General features: G+C 38.2%; 1 protein-coding gene across 3 annotated transcripts in view; it reads left to right on the forward strand.

The window, feature by feature from the left end:
• Nucleotides 1–16,917, forward strand: part of LRSAM1 (leucine rich repeat and sterile alpha motif containing 1) — a 3,131,994-nt gene that overhangs the window by 2,832,280 nt on the left and 282,797 nt on the right. The window lies entirely within an intron of this gene.

The raw sequence follows: 16,917 nt of genomic DNA on the forward strand, positions 1-16,917 counted from the left end.
GGACCTTCTCAGATGGACCACGTTGCTGCGATCAATCACTGACAGAATTAACGCCTTTAAGATGAAATCCCTCCCAAAATTGACATACTTCGCCATGCTGCCGCCATTTGCCCCCACAAAACTAATGTTCAAGGACCTTGATTCCCATATTTCTAAATTTATTTAGCGGGGCAAAAAACTGCGTATTAAACTTGAGGTCCTGCAAGCCGTCAAAACGGATGGCGGACTAGCACTCCCTGTATGGAAAACGTACTATATGGCGGAAGTTAACTTGGTAGAGGGTTCGATACATCTACCTGGGTGCTAAACTAACCACCTTTAAACTAACGAGAGTTAATGGCAAGCAACGTTCCACAAAGCCCACCCAATCAGGGCCTTGGAAATGTGAGGAAATCCAATTGGGTTGGAATATGGTGACTCGCGCACTGCCTATCAGTAAACTGACATGAAAAATTAGAAAATATATTCAATTGGTTAGTTGCAAAAGTGTGTTGACAAAAATGTGATTTATTGTTGTTGAAATCAGCCGACACGTGTTTCGAGCAGACAGGTAGTTTTCAAGGCCTTCTTCTTATAGGTATCAATATAATAACCAAATGTGACTGCCGTCACATGAGTAATGGGAGCGGAATAATAAGGTAGATCGAATTCTACTGGTTGCGGTAGTGTCTTGTAGCTAGCAACTCATATTAGAAGGTTATGTAAATGCTTCTGAGTCACTGAATATCAGATTTATATTGGATAAAGTACTTAACCATATATAGCGAAAATCCCCGCCTTAGTGGCGTATTCACAGGCATATAAGGGTTAAATCCCAATTTCTGTCATACAGAATTAGTCAGAAACTTCTCCACATACAAGACATAATCTGGCTACATGTCCGAGTCATGGACCTCTATGACGAGGGGATACCACTTAACGTCGCTGAGACCAGACGGGTTCTGGGTCTGGGAGAAGGACAGTGGCGCCAATATAGAACCATTATGGCGACTATCTGCAAATATACCACAGAAGAAACCCGGCAAGTTACCCCAACAGCCGGCGAAATAGAAATGGGTCAGAATTTGAACTCATTCCAGAGACTGCAAGCATTCTACTCCATCAGCATTCCAAACAACAGCGGACGCAACCACACTCTTGTGTTCCTATGGTCCGCAGACTTGGGTACTGAATTCGACGCAGGAGAAATCTTTGAGTTCTTCGAGACCATACCCTCAGTCTCGCAATGCATCAAAAATGGTGACATCCAATATAAACTCATCCACCGGCTATAATACACACCGAGCAAACTGTTCAGAATGGGTCTCATACAATCACTGCACTACTGGCGAGAATGCAGCGGGCTGGGTACCCTGGGGCACATGATTTGGTCCTGTCCTCGAATCAAGGGTTTTTGGCAGAAGATAGATCGCTGGATCACAAAAGTACGGGGGACAGACATATCTCTGACACCTGGCCAAATGGTATTCTGCACTCAGCACGAAGACTGGCATGAGGCACACACAACACGTGGGCTCAAACACATGTTCTGTTTTTAGCCTGGAAGTCCCTGGTCCTGGCATGGAAAGACCTACACCCACCCTCTCTGGCCTCATGGGAAGCACTCCTGACCAAAATGTGCTGTATGGAGCACAACACCCACAAAGGTCTCGCTAGACCCAACCAGTCAGCCTGCTTCCTAGAAGCAGCTGAGTCATTTATGTGAAGCACACTCACCCATACAATTTAAGTACACATGACTTGCGCCACCCCCAACCCCCTGGAAAATGAAGATGGGGTAATACGAAGGGAGAGGGACAACACATCTAACCCCGCACAGGGGGCCCAATAAGCAGATTTGTTACTTACTTCGGATCCACTTGCTACCATGTGCGTTCTGACGCCTATCTATTCAACTACCTTTATGGGGAGGGTGGGGAGGGGGGCGATTAGGGGAGGCAGGGCGGGAGGGAAATGGTTGTGGCTATTTGATCAATCCATCATTCATGGTACTGTACTTTATGTGGTGCCACACCGACTCAATCCTTTATGCCTACTTTGACCGCACGTGGTGATGTGCATTATGCTGGTAATTACGATGGAAGTGATTTGATTGTTCAGCTTGTTGAAATGTAATAAAAAGAGTTACAAAATAAATGTTACAAAAGAGTTAAGTTTGAACCAACAAAAGCTTAAAGTTTGCAAACGGAGAAATCATAATGGTATAACATGAAAAATATTATCAATGCATTTATAAACAAATATATTATGTTAACATTAAATGTCATGGTTACCTGAATTCAGCTTGTTTTTGTTTTGTAACATTTAGCTTGTGTTGTAAAATGTTTTACAGTGAAGGAGATGTAATTTATCTTATGAATATTTGTTTGTGTTTGCTACAAAGGTGAAACCATTTGTATGGATTTATGTTTTGAGTGTGTTTTAAATTTGGGTTTGTTTTGTTACTACTTAAATGGTCTATTATTTAGTAAATATTTTTAGTTGAAATGATATTTGTGTATTTGGTTATGTAAAGTAAGACTTGTAATTTAAATGTTAATATGTTTGCACATTTTATACGTTGTGCATACATTTATGTTAGATGTTAGATTAAGTAAATGTTACTTAATATCGTTTATTTTAATTATTTTAGTGTATTTTATTTTTGAATGTACTATGTTGTATTTTGTTATGTTTATAGTTTACTATATTATATATTTTTTATTTTAAAATGTTATTTTTAGATTTTTTATAATGCAAGTTGAAAAATTGAAATGTTTATATAGTGGTTTTTAATTGTATGATAGTTCTTTTTTTAATCAAAAATATGCCTTAGGGATTTTATTTTTAATAGATGTGTTGTATATGAATAATATGCATGTAATATAATAGTATTTTTAATTAAATATCCTTTTTTGTTATACATATCTGTTTTAAGATCTATTAACGATTTACATTTAATTAATACTTTTACATTTTAGACAATTAGACAATGAATATTTCATATACATATTTTGTCTATTATGTATTTGGTTGTTTTAGGTTCATGCCTGAGTTAAGAGTACCATATTTGATTTCCTTCTAATATATGTATATATGTATCGATAATATTGTGTATGTTACCTTAACATTATTTCTAATGTTTGTAGACGTCTGCGTTTTTGTTTAACCTTAACTCTTTTGTAGAAAAAGTTTTCAAATAATTTCCCCAATTATTATTTTTTTTACAGTTCCGTAATAGTTTATAAAATGTTTTAAAGTACTACTACATTTTGTAAATGTGTATATGTTATCATTTATTTAATTTAACTATATCAATGCTGGATGTAATTGTGTTGTGCTGCCAATGACCTCCCATGCTAAGTAACTTTGAAAAAGAGTCCAATTAAAAAAGCCACATTTTAACTTTTAAACATTTCAGTTATATTTCATTTATGTATAAAAGCTCTTGGTAAAATACCATTTAAAGGTTCTACAAGTTATAATATAAATAATTGTATGTAATTGTATCATTACGAAAATACGAAATTGAGGAAGTATGTAAAAGTATACTTACTTGTTATTAATAAAGAATTAATACATTTTTTAAACCTTTAATTTGTTGTATTATTTGTTTTAATAGGCAGATTAAGATTTTGGAAAGTTAGTGAAAACTTAACTATGTAGTTCTTTCATAGTTGTTTTTCATGAGATTTTTTTAATGTTGTACATGTTTTAATATGAATAATATTATTTGAAATTTTTATAGTAAGGCACTTTTTTTTAAAATAAATACTTAAGTACTGAAAATACAAATTCTCATTAGTACAGGTATATGTTTTATGTTGTGCATTTTATATGTATACATTTTGAATATAGTTGGTTTTTAATTATTTTAATTAGTCAAAATGTGCTTATGTTTGTATGTTTTATTCAGAAATTGCAACAAATTGTAATATTAGTATGTAATATAGGCATTGGTGATGTTGGTGGTTTTTTGATTTTTTTTTAATTAGTATACACTTTGTTAGTGTTATTATGTTTTTTACAGCATAAAGGAAATCTTTAAATTATACTATGTGTTGTACACATTTTTTATATTACTGAATTTATTGTTTGAAATTAGTATGAAGTTTGTTTCTGTTTGTATGTTTTGTGCAGCATAAAAAAGTTTAAATAAAATATTATTTTAGTAATATTGAAAGTTACATGTACATTACGTATGTAATTTTAATATTATGAATCAACGTCCTTTTACTTATACATTGTGAGTAATTAAATGGCAAAGGTATATATGTAGGAGTTCTATATGTAGTAAATGCAAGTATGCAAAAAATATATTTGAGTGTATTTTATATTTACTGAAGAACAATCTAATTTTTTATTTTTTATTTATATGGTTTGAATAGCATAAACATTGATTTAAATTACATGTATTGTTTTATTAATGTTTAAACTTATATTTACGTATGTAATTTTAATGTTATACATTTAACTATGTTTAATTATGTATTTTACGTTATAATGCAACACATACATTTGTTGGATTTATAGTTTGAAAATGTATGCATTTTTTTTAAGGCAAATCTATATTTATTTGAAAATATTAATTTTTGTATTTTTGCTACATACAAATATTTGATTGTAATATACTACTTATTATTACAAAGCTGTGCTGAACAGTTACAAAAAGGTGATTAAGTGCAAACCTTGAAGTACAAATATTTATATGGGCCTGAATTACTAAGCTAAATAAGAATCTTAAGTAAGACTAAATTTACTAAGCTCAAAAAAAGGTCTAAGTTGAAAGTCAGGCAGTTAGTTAAGATACTTATTTAGCTTAGTAAATCAACCCCACATATATATTTGTATTGGGCTGAGAAGCGCAAAAAGATAGTGTCAGTTAAACTAAATTTACAAGTCTAAAAAAAGGTGTAAGTAGATAAAATTACTTGGGCACTTACTCAAGCTACTTATTTAGCTGAGTAGATCAGCCCCATTTTATATTATATATAAATATATATATATATGTGCCTCTGACTGGGAAATATATATATATATTCAATGAAAAAACTTAGTTAAGGGGACGTTATGGTTAAGTTGCACTAATAAAAACCTATGAAATTCAATGGAAAGATTGTTACAGGGACGTTATGGTTATAGGTAAAACTGAAAAACCTCAGAAATTCACCAGTTATGGTAAGCTAAGCAACCATAACTCGCGCCACCACCCTGCACTGCTAAGACTAACACCCAGGACATCAAAGATGACATCACAAATGTCATTGATGACATCACTGATGACATCACATGTGAAATTAATGTTCATGAAAAGTCCCTACTTACAAGGGGTTGTTTTTATTATGTTGGTAACAAGATATCAGGGGTGATTGTGTAATGTTAAACATGTAATAACTAGCTAACAATTCAAGACTTACTACACACTTGTGCTAGTACAAACAATACATATGAAGACCCACAATGCATATAAATCATAGGCACATAGAGGTAAACTAAAGTAAGGCACGCGACTACCAAGTGGGCTTCAAGTGGGCTGTTTGCTATTTTGGAGGACTGCTCGTGGATTTAACACAGCCTGCCTTCTATACGTCATATGAAATCTATGGAGAGCCAAGAAGCCACGCCCCCTTTCTAACGAGCGACATAAAAATCCCAGCACGCACGCGCGACTAGCAAGTGGGCTGTTTGCTGTTTTGGAGGACTGCTCGTGGATTTAACACAACCTGCCTTCTATACGTCATATGAAATCTATGGAGAGCCAAGAACCAAGTTGACCCTACTTAATATATATAATGGACTATAATGGACTTCTAATTTAATTTAGGAAAGTATACTATAATTATAGATTACTAATACGATGTTTATTTGAATTTTTTATAGGCCATGCCCCCTTTCTAACGAACGACATAAAAAGCCCAGCAGGCGCGCTCCTGCGCGCGCGCGACTAGCAAGTGGACTTCAAGTGGGCTATTTGCTGTTCGCTGCTCGTAGCACAGTGGAGCATTCCCACTAAATCCTGTTGTAACGTGTGTTTGACAAGAAACATATGTATGGGGAGATGATAGGAGAAGTTTATTTATTCAAAGATGGTATCCACGCCTAACAAAGAGAAGTGGCACGTTAAAACTGTAAGTAAAGTGGTAACAAGGCGTGCTAGCATGGCGCTGGCAACAGCAACGCCAATTCCAGTATTGTCTGACACGGACAATGACGTTCTGGAGAGTGCTCAAACTGTCTCTGAAGAAGGGGCAGAATTGTTTAATGTGGAAGATTCCATTCATTCGCAATGCTTGTTTGATGAAGGTGCTAAACACGCTCTAATTGTAGATGATGGAATAGATACAAATGCAAATGAATCTTTTGCTGACACCCCCTTGATCTTTAGCACAGGTGAAATCACTATGCTAAATCTGAAGCAACACCTGAACACGATTAATGAAGAACACGAAGTGTTTGAGGCAAAGAGCAGTAGCCAAATGCCTGGTAAGGAAAAAGAATTAGCACAGGCAAGTATTCAAGATATGATGTTTATCGAATTAAAAAGCATTCGAGGTTACTGGATGAAATCGTGCTAGCTTTAAGAGCGCTGCCAGTGTTGTGCCGAACTTTAATGTTGGAATGGCATGAAGGTGCTTACAAGACGGCTAACATAGATAAAAAGTACCAAACAGAACAGTGCTTTAAAAGTGAAAATAATAAATGTCATGTGCAGGACACAGTCAAAGTATTTCTGGTGGAGGAAATATCGTCCCATATTATAGAAAAAGACTCAGCAGTTTCATCCGTCCCGACTGTCACCAGGGATGTAGGTGGATAGAGGGGCCCAAGTATGAATAATACCAAAACCTGTGTTAATATTGGGTCATCCAACAACAAGGAAAAAAAAGAAATGAGAACAAAGGGAAAAAAATGGCGCCAAGGGTGGGGGACCCAATATGTCGTCACGCAAATTCATGCGAGGTGTGGACCTGCATGACGAAGTAGCAGTTTTTCAGTCTGAAAGGGATAGGTCTTTGCAGGGAGATATTCGAAGTGCAATCAAGACCCCCAAACAAAAAACAAATATGATTCTACCTGGCTTGGTGCATGAGTTACCTAACACCCAGAATGAATACATTGAAGGGACTTCAAAGCTTTCAGAGGCTCTAAAACATAAAGATGTCTCTGATAGAATCAACAAAAATCTACGACTCCTGCAAAGAGGTGTAGCAAACATTTTTGACATCTTCAAAAATCTTGAGGTAATCTCAAGGGAAAACACGCCGACATCGGCATGTACCATCATGAAGAATAAAAGTAATAATATAAGTGACCAGTATTTAATATGTCTACACGATTTGATTACAAAAGGGGTTGAAAATAATGGTGAGAATAGCATACAGAACCCTACCCCACCAGACAAAACTGTTGGCGTGATCCACCACAAGGAGACCCCTTGTTTAGGAAACAACTTCCTCTTTAAATAATGTACCAGATAAAAGTGAGAAAGACAATATCAAGAACATGTCTGAGCAAAATCTAAATATGGCCATTAAGAGGATAGTTGCACAGAGACTTTCTCTAGCCATAGATAGTACTAATTTAAGAGGAAGTGTGGAAGAGAGCGCACCAAAATTGAATCAACCTATTAATGACCAGAATTCGATAGCGTTAAAAAAACCCTTAGAGGTTAGCGCCTTTGAAGAGAAAGAATTTAGAGAGTCTGACAAAGCAGCAAAAAACGACAATTTTAATCACTAGATAAACCACCAGGAAAATCTCGGAGATCCAGTGTTTTCAAATGAGCCAAGCTTACTATTGTATTATGTTTTTGATGAAGGAGGACCCAGAGCATTGAACAGATCTTGCATTTTAAATTTGGTTGAAGACATTCCTGAACTAAGATTGATTTCCACAACAGACATACAACAAGTGGATTTCATGCATAAAATAAGATATGACTGTGCGGCTGATTATTAACTCGCCACTGGTTAGAGCTCTGATTCTGAAAGATGCAGGTTCTTTTTAAAAAAAAGGCTATGATGTTATGACCTATACACATAGGGAGTTCAAAAAAACAGATAACCTTAGATCTTTGAACGGGGTACAATATGAAGACAGATATTCAGATGAAAGGTCTGTTCAAGGTGAAGGGTTTGCTGTAGTGAATGAAGCCAAGGCATGTCTTAAAGATATGCAAGAATGGAGAACCTTGGCCTCTTCTCTGAGAGTGTCAATAGAAATGCTAAAATCAACCCAGAAACCAATTTAGCCAAGAATCTTTCCTCCAACTCGTATCCTGGAATACCAGGGGACATAAACAGTTATTAAAAAATGAGGAAGATTGCATCAAGTTGAAAGAGTTTGATTTTATTATGCTGCAGGAAACCTGGTCCATAAGTAATTTATATTTAGATGGATATACCATGAAGGGATTACCAGCTAAAAAAGGCCGCTTAGGCAGACCAAGTGGCGGGCTCCTGATTGCATACAAAACAGATGTCAACATAGTTTTCAAATTCTGTACTATGGTGCTAGATTGTGCAATAATAGCTGGTTTCGAGTTATGCTCCAGAGAGTCTAGACTTCATATTTTACTATGTAACATATACTGGAATGCCTGCACTAAGCAAAATGAACAACTGGATGACTTGTTTGAAAATCTACATGTGGTGTTTGATAATTGGCTGGAAATTCATCCTTTTTTTGTATTGGGTGGAGATTTGAATGCAGATTGTGAAGTATCTAAACAAGAACTATTGGCGTACAGTATGGGTTTGCGTATTAGTCAGGAGAAAAAAAACAGAGGTAGTCAATGGCTCAACTTTGCCAAAAGTAGGAACCTAATGTTAGTTTTTAATAATAAGCCCACTTGGCATACTCGGGGTAAGAGCTCCATACTTGACTATATTTTCACAAGTGCTCAAGAAATACTGAGATGTAACAATCTAGTTGTCATACCCTCTGTACGCAGTGACCATGCACTATTGTGTATAGATCTTCCATGGGTAAAAACTCAAGACAATGATGTATACTTCCCCATTCAGATCATTACTAGTAATAATGGTTAGTGTGTAAGGTGGTCTCAACACAACGTGAAAATATTTAATGGCATGCTGTCACAAGAGTATGCATACTCCTCATATGAATTGAAATGTGCCAATTATTCTGTGGAACTGTACGCTGAATATATAGAAGGTACCTTAGATCGTTGCAAAGTCCTGAATAACGCTTCACAACATGAACAAAAACAACATATATGTTCCTTTAGTGAAGCAGTGAAAATAAAGAAAAAGGCTCTTAGGCATGCTGTCAGAGAAATACAAAAGGTTTTAGGGTTGTCTCCTGAGGGAATAGCGAAGATCAAGGTTTGCAAACAGAACTATAAAAATTGGCATAAAAGCATCAAGGCCAATATTAGTCAAGGTGATGGTGAACAAATTCTGAATGCCATGAATACATCTAATCCACATAAATATTGGGCCATTATTAACAAGGACAAAAGTGTTCAACATCAGTTGCAAATGAATCCAATTGATGCTAGCACATGGCAGGGGCATTTCAGTCTGATATACACTAACTCTAACGTGTCTTGGAACAAAGATAAGGGGACTGATGACAGTTGGCTATTGGATATTACAGAATTAAATATTCTGAACCATATTAAAAAATCTAAGAGCACTTCCACCCCAGGACCGAATTTGCTGTCATTTGCTAATTTGAAGAGTGACCCTCTCATATGGGCAAAACTAATGACAGTACTGTTTCAGGACATATGTCGCAACAAATAAAATCCCAGAGGCATGGAAAATGTCTTACGTCTTACTGATATTTAAAAAAGGGGATAGGATGTGTCCACACAATTATAGACCTATTACCCTTCTGAATGTAGAATCTAAAATATTTACGTCCATTGTGTTAGAAAAACTAACTAACTGGATTAATGAAAAGTCGGTATTAGATGCGAGACAGATTGGGTTTAGACGAAGCATTGGTACACATGCGGGGGGTCTCTTATTACACCATTTGTTGAACTCAGTGAAAGGTAAAAGGTCTGAGAATTTGTATGTAGCATCAATGGACCTGACATCAGCCTTTGACTTAGTGGATAGACCTACATTGTGGAAAACCCTAGTGTCACTGGGGATCGACAACGGATTACTAAATATTATCATCAATCTATACTCGGACACATTGATGAGGGTTAGGCTAAATAATAAGGGACTATTAACTGACATCATAAACACCTCAAATGGACTAAAACAAGGCTGCAGGCTTGCAGCCACTTTATTTAACCTATATGTGAGTGAAGCTGGGAAAAAATTAAATATGAGTGGGCTAATTGGTCTAAAGATAGGTGGTCTTATGATACGATGGATCACCTATGCTGACGATTTTTTGTTGATCGATGGCTCCAAAATAGGGCTACAGAGGCTAATAAATGCCTTCGGCGAATACATCTCAGAACGAAAACTAAAAATCAACCCAAGTAAAACAGTCATCTTTCATGTAGGGTGTAAAAAGGAGAAATACTCATGGCATTGCGGTGGTATGGAAATAAAAAGTCAAACGCTATTAAGATTCTTGGGTTATGTTGTATATAAATCCTACTCGAATGAGATAGTAAAAAATACATTGTTACTGAAAGCAAAAAAAGCTCTGTTCCAAATTAAAGCCATAGAAAGAAGGTTCGAAAAATTTACCATAGCACCCTGCATACAATTTTACAGGCTGAAAATTATCCCAATGCTAACTTATGGGATAGAATTCCTACCAGATTCTATGGTAAACTTTTTGAAACAGGTGGAAGCTAAAATATGGCGCAAAATCCTATTCTTTATACCAACTTGTGTACCTTTTGAGATGATTCGGTATGAATTGGGCTTAACCTCTTTGGCCTGCATCATGAAGATTAAAAAACTTGCTCTGATGAGAAAATGTCTTACCGCGCAAAAGTATTCCTTGTACTATTATATGTACGTAGATAAGAAGAGCAATTTTATGATGGCGTTAAATGATTCATGTCTCAAGACGCTGGTAGGCGTGGTGTCATGATGCCTACCTCCAAGGAGCCAGGTCCGACCCAGCAACCCCAGAGGCAGGCATCATTTCCCCCAGGGGAGTGCCAGCGGGCCCAGGCTGGGGCCCTTTGGACGCAGTCCTGGCGCCTTAGGCGCCAGGCCCATGTTGGACCCCTGTCCTGGCGCCTTAGGCGCCAGGCTCATAAAGCTAGACATGTGTTCAAGTGTTTTAATGTGCACTTACCTGATGCAGACCATGCTGCTACATCCAGGCCCTCTTGAGGCCTGAATGGAACTACTTTACCTGTGGGACTACTTTCCACCCGGGTGTGGTCGGGGAAGGATACATACCTGATCGGTGGAAGGATACACACTTGGAAGTTCTTCCAAAGCTATTTAAACCACACCTGATCAGCAACTCACGCTTCGCGTTGTTCTGCTCCTCGCAGCTGGACGCTCACCGTGTCAGCTCCTGCATCTGGACCTCAGCCACGCCTGTCAGTATCCTGGATCACCTGCAAAGGGAGACAAAAGACCTTACCTGCTAAATCAGCACCACGGAGACATCACACCCACGATCCTGAAAAGGAAGACATCATTTTCAAAAGCATTTCGCTACGATCGCTGCAGCGCTGCATTTCACTCACCTATCCTGGACGCCTCCATCTTCAGCAGCGATCATCCGGATCCACAGCCACTTCCCAGAGCCTAGAGAGAAAAAGACAAGAACAAGGTGAGAGAAGGAAAGGAATAGGAAAAGCTCAGTTTCCTTCTAAGACTTACCCGTTGGGTCTTTCCCATTTCATTTCGGGTCTTGCCGCTTCCAGGCATTTTCCGGACCCCGGCCCCTATGGGGAAAAAAGACAAAGACATTGAATGAGCGAATGCAAAGACATTACCCGAGCGCTCATCCAGAATTTACCTGTCATTTACTGGAACTGCATGTTTCACTTCGGGTCGGCGCCATATCTCCGGCATTCCGAACCCCGGCCCCTAAGGGGAAAAAGACATAAGCATTAGCGCTTGCTGCAACAAGACAATGAACATTATTATTAAGTTTAGACTTTTGAACTTGCAGCAGAACTTTTACAGCGCCTTACCTGAAAAGTCAAGCTTACCTGAACTCCCATCAATCCTCAATCCAGTGAAGTAACTGGGTTTCAACGCGCCCCTGCATCAGAAGCAGGATGGAGAGCTCATCCTTCCTGACCCTAAGGTGAGACTTCACGGGGAATCATGTAAGGGTATCGTGGAGGGTTGGAAGAGAGTGGGAGGCTTGAGCATAACTCAGTCAGTAGGTAATACTCCCTTTTCACGCACAGGGGAATATTCCTGCGAACCAGAGAAGCCAGAGTAGAGGGACCCTTCCTGTCCATCTTCAGAGTCCTGCGCTTCACCATTGAAGAAGCATCAGCACTCGAAGCCAGACCTGCGCCTCCGTGGGAATCAGGTGAGCGTTACACGTGGGAATGTCGTTTCAAACATTGATAAGCAAACCAACAAAAGTAAAAGAAACAGTAAAAGCGTTTGATTTGTTAGAGAACAATATCATACTGTTGAATTCTAAATTATATGCACAAGTGGTATCCTTTTGGAAATGGTGTCCAAAGCCAGAGAATTATCTGTTAAAATACCCCTCCAAGTCGTTTAGAAACAGGATGATGCGTTTTCATTTGAATGTTATGAACTGTAATTAAATATTAGTAATTAGAGGTTTAAATGCTATGGGCTTTACTGGATGTAGATTTTGTAAAGACGCCGAGATGAAAGAATCACTGTTCCATCTGTTGGTGTGTACCAATCTAAATGTATCAAGAATTGAATACTTCTCCAGGTTTGTAAGGGACACTTCGTACGTTAACAGGGAGAAATTATGGCATGATATGCTGCATGGTAGATCAATAGCATTGAATTTGAAAGTGCTTTCATTTTTAATTACCATATGTTCATTAGAATGAACTATAGGATGGGGTAATTGTTCAGTTGGATCTTAATTAGTACTCAATAGATTGAAAAAAGTAGTATGCCAAAGAGGAAATGTATGATTTGTAAAATAATTATTCTATTTTAGTAAAGATCTGTCTGTATAGTATGATTTGCTAATGTTTTAGAGGTTAGAAGTATGTGAATTTATGTGTAAATATCAGTGGTTGTAAATATGTAAATCTTTGTAAGCAAATATTTGAAATTTTGTATGAAAATGTTGTAAATTGTAAAAGGTTTGTATAAACCTAACAATAAAAGAAATAATAATAATAATAAATCAGAGGCAAATACAGGGAAACTAAAGTAAGGAAGAAAGAAACAGCATCATCAGAAAATGTTAATAGCGTTAAACTTTATCTTCCTGTATACAAATGAATTGTGTGTCTGAGGCCTGCAATTGCCCCATGCATGTGCAACATGAGCTGAGACCAAACCCTAAGGAAAGTACTTTAAGAACATACAACAAGGTTAACGTTTTGATATACAGAACCTTTTGAATTTTTTTATTCTGGCCTAGATTTTTCAGTGAACCAAAATAAGTGAGCCAGATATGTGATGTCATCAGTGATGTCATCAATGACATTTGTGATGTCATCTTTGATGTCCTGGGTGTTAGTCTTAGCAGTGCACGGTGGTTGCGTGAGTTTTGGTTGCTTAGCTTACCATAACTGGCGAATTTCTGAGGTTTTTCGGTTTTACCTATAACCATAATGTCCATGTAACAATGTTTTTCCATTGAATTTCATAGGTTTTTATTAGTGCAACTTAACCATAACGTCCCCTTAACTAGGTTTTTCATTGAATTTCATAGGTTTTTATTAGTGCAACTTAACCATAACGTCCGTTTAACAAAGATTTTTCAGTGAATTTCATGGGTTTTTACCAGTGCATGCTATTTTCCTACAATTTACCAATATCATACTTAGCCAATAAGCAATATTTTTGTCCAATTTACAAAGTTTCACCTTAAAACTGCCATTTCCCACCTTTTAGCATCATTTTTAACACGTCTATACACTTTTTGCAACTTTTTGAAAAAAAAATGTTTTCCGTAGATGTCCAGGAACTTCTGACTTAATCGCAGACCTTCTGGACAGTGCCATGTGACGATACGCTTGCGTGTGGCATGGTGACGTGTTCGCGAAGGCATCTGCACTTCGTGATCGGATCCGTGCTTCAAAGACAGTTCGGAACTGCATTTTCTACTAATCTAGGAACTTTCAACTTCGAAATTTCCCTTGCACACCACCTACACCTTTTTGTACTCATTATACATTACCAATCTAGTACATGGTACATGCTTGGAAGAATTTTATCAAAACTGCTATTTATCTTAAAAATGGCATCAGTTATTGCCATCCCTCCTCCCCAAGAGCCACCACCAGCTGGAGGACCTTCACAACAAAAAAAGCGCAGTATTTTCAAAGACAATGAAGAGGAGCAAGAAGATGAGGTAGAGGAAGTGCCTACTTCTAGCACCAAGATCGAATCATGGGTGTGCCAGTTCTTTGCTACTGTTGGGAGTGTACCAAAGGCTAAAGCTACCAAAGTGAAATGCACTGAGTGCAATTCTGTACTCAGTTGCAGACTACCTAGACAGTACTCCTACGGGACCACCTCCATGCACCGCCACACCAAATCCAATGACCGCAGTGCTCTCAGAAAGGTTGTTCCTTTCTCAGCAAGTAGTAAACTGTCTTCCTCCACCTCATCTTCCTCAACAAATACTGTAACCACACAGCCTGATGTCTGTGGGCTTTGGCACGTTATAAATAAATAAATAAATAAATAAGGTGGGCTACGGACCATTATTGTCCATTGCAGCCCCTGAAATGGGGGATAAAGGCCATTAGCACCCTGGGTTCCCAAAGCGGGAACCCAGGGTTCTAAAACATAGTTTTCTTCCTATAGCGGGACGTCTGCGGCATCCCGCTGTAAAAAGGAAGGATTATCCTTCCTACAGCAGGATGCCACAGGCGTCCCGCTATAGGAAGGACAGTCCTTTTCCAAGACAGCCAACATGGAAAGAGAAGGCGGGGCTCTGTACACAGCACTGCTTCCCTTGCCATGGCAGCCTGCAAAACCCTATGAACATATTACCACAAGCACTTTTTTCCCTTTCAAACCTATCCTACCTTCAAATAACTTTACCACATAGCCGGTCCCAGGTAGATATAGCCACTTTAACACCATTTTTCGTCCCTAGCGGTCCTGGCCAGTAGCCAGATTGTCCGCATCATGACCTTATGCCATGACCCAGACAATCTGACTACTGCCCACGGCCACAGGCTATACCTCAGTCACCAAAGGTATGACTATTCTTTGTACCTACATTATGACACTTGTCAAAAAATAAAACACGGGCACATTTGCAAAACCATGCTTTAATGCCCTTGCCAATGCGCGTCACGAGTTTGCTTGAAATCCGCCCATGTTTTATTTTTTTAAAAGTATCAAAATGTATGTACATACAATAGTCATATAACTTAGCCCCCACTTGACAAAATCCATTCAGTCTTTACACAAACATTGAAGGTTCGCTCTATAATCTTTCTCAAATCCTTTGTCCACATTCGTCAAATAGCAATAAAGTTATAAACCATCTAAAAATGTTGAGACCCCCCTTTAATTTCGCCCCCTCTTGAGAAAATCCCACCAAACTTTAGAAAACAATTTATATCTAGATCCAAAATCGTTTTTTGCTAAATGTTGTGCAGATTCGTCAAATGACACGCTATATAAATAATAAACTAAACTAAACTAAACACCACATTTATATGCCTTTACAATATTTTGGGACCCCCCTCTAATTTTGCCCCCTCTTGGCAGAATCCCACAAAACTTTGCAAAACCATTCAGGATTAGGTCTAGAATAAAATTGCAAAATTACATGCAGTTTCATTGAGTGGCGCAAAAGTTATAAGCCATCCAAAAACTGCCTTTCCCCAACCCTGTAATGCAGAAATAGGTACAGATGTCCCAAGACATCTGGAGTGTTCGCGGACTTTCGGGGGGTGAAACAACACATTTTTTGGCTTCTTATGCACATATCCAATCCAATCCTCATCCCCCCCCCCCCACAACCCCAGAGATTGTTTGTTGAGTTGGACAAGTGCAATGCTGCTTTTTATTAATGTTTTCACCGCGCTGTCCGCGGACCCCGAAAAAGTCAGCGAATCCAAGATGGCGGGCCTTTCAGGAAAACCGACGCATTTCATGTTTTCTCACCACCCAATCAGCGGCCGCGTCCCGATGTCCGGGGACCACGCAAAAGTCAGCAAATTTTTCTGGCCGATCAGAGGCCAGTCCGCGGACCGAACAGGGGAAGTGAGTCAGCGGAGCGGACATAGATATCACAAATTTATTTTGCCTTACGTTTTGGTAGTTTAACAAAAAAATACTGGCGGATTTACACCAAATTAACAAAAGCACGCTTTCGGGACCGAGCCGCAGCTCCTGCTGCAAATTTGGTGAAAATCCGTCCAGCGGTTTGGGCTGTAGGTGTGACAGAAAAACAAAATTTGGGATCCCCCTATAACTTTGCCCCCCCCTTGACCAAACCTCACCAAACATTGCAAAGAAATTCGGAGTGGGCCATATACTTATTTATGCAAAGTTTGGTGAGGATTCATCCATGGGGAGCAAAGTTATAAGCTACCCAAAAAGTGCTTTTCCTATGGGTTTAGCAACTTAACCATAACTACACGGCCGCTACCGCAGGCCATGTAATATATATATATATTTATATATATATTTTACCAAAAGAAAGGCGATGAAGCGTTCATTCTTTGGAGCTGCACTCCCATCAAGATTGGATTGCACCAGTTGCCGAAAAAAAGCAGAAGTTGGGAAACACCCAAAAAACTGCCCAAGAAAAATTGTACAAGGTAAAAAGCTTTATTTAAGAATTGCAGTTTTAAAAAGCTTCCCAATTCCAAAGAGGCCGACTGAC

The sequence above is a fragment of the Ambystoma mexicanum genome, chromosome 8 (assembly GCF_040938575.1).
Source record: "Ambystoma mexicanum isolate Mex_15411 chromosome 8, UKY_AmexF1_1, whole genome shotgun sequence".
NCBI lineage: Eukaryota > Metazoa > Chordata > Amphibia > Caudata > Ambystomatidae > Ambystoma > Ambystoma mexicanum.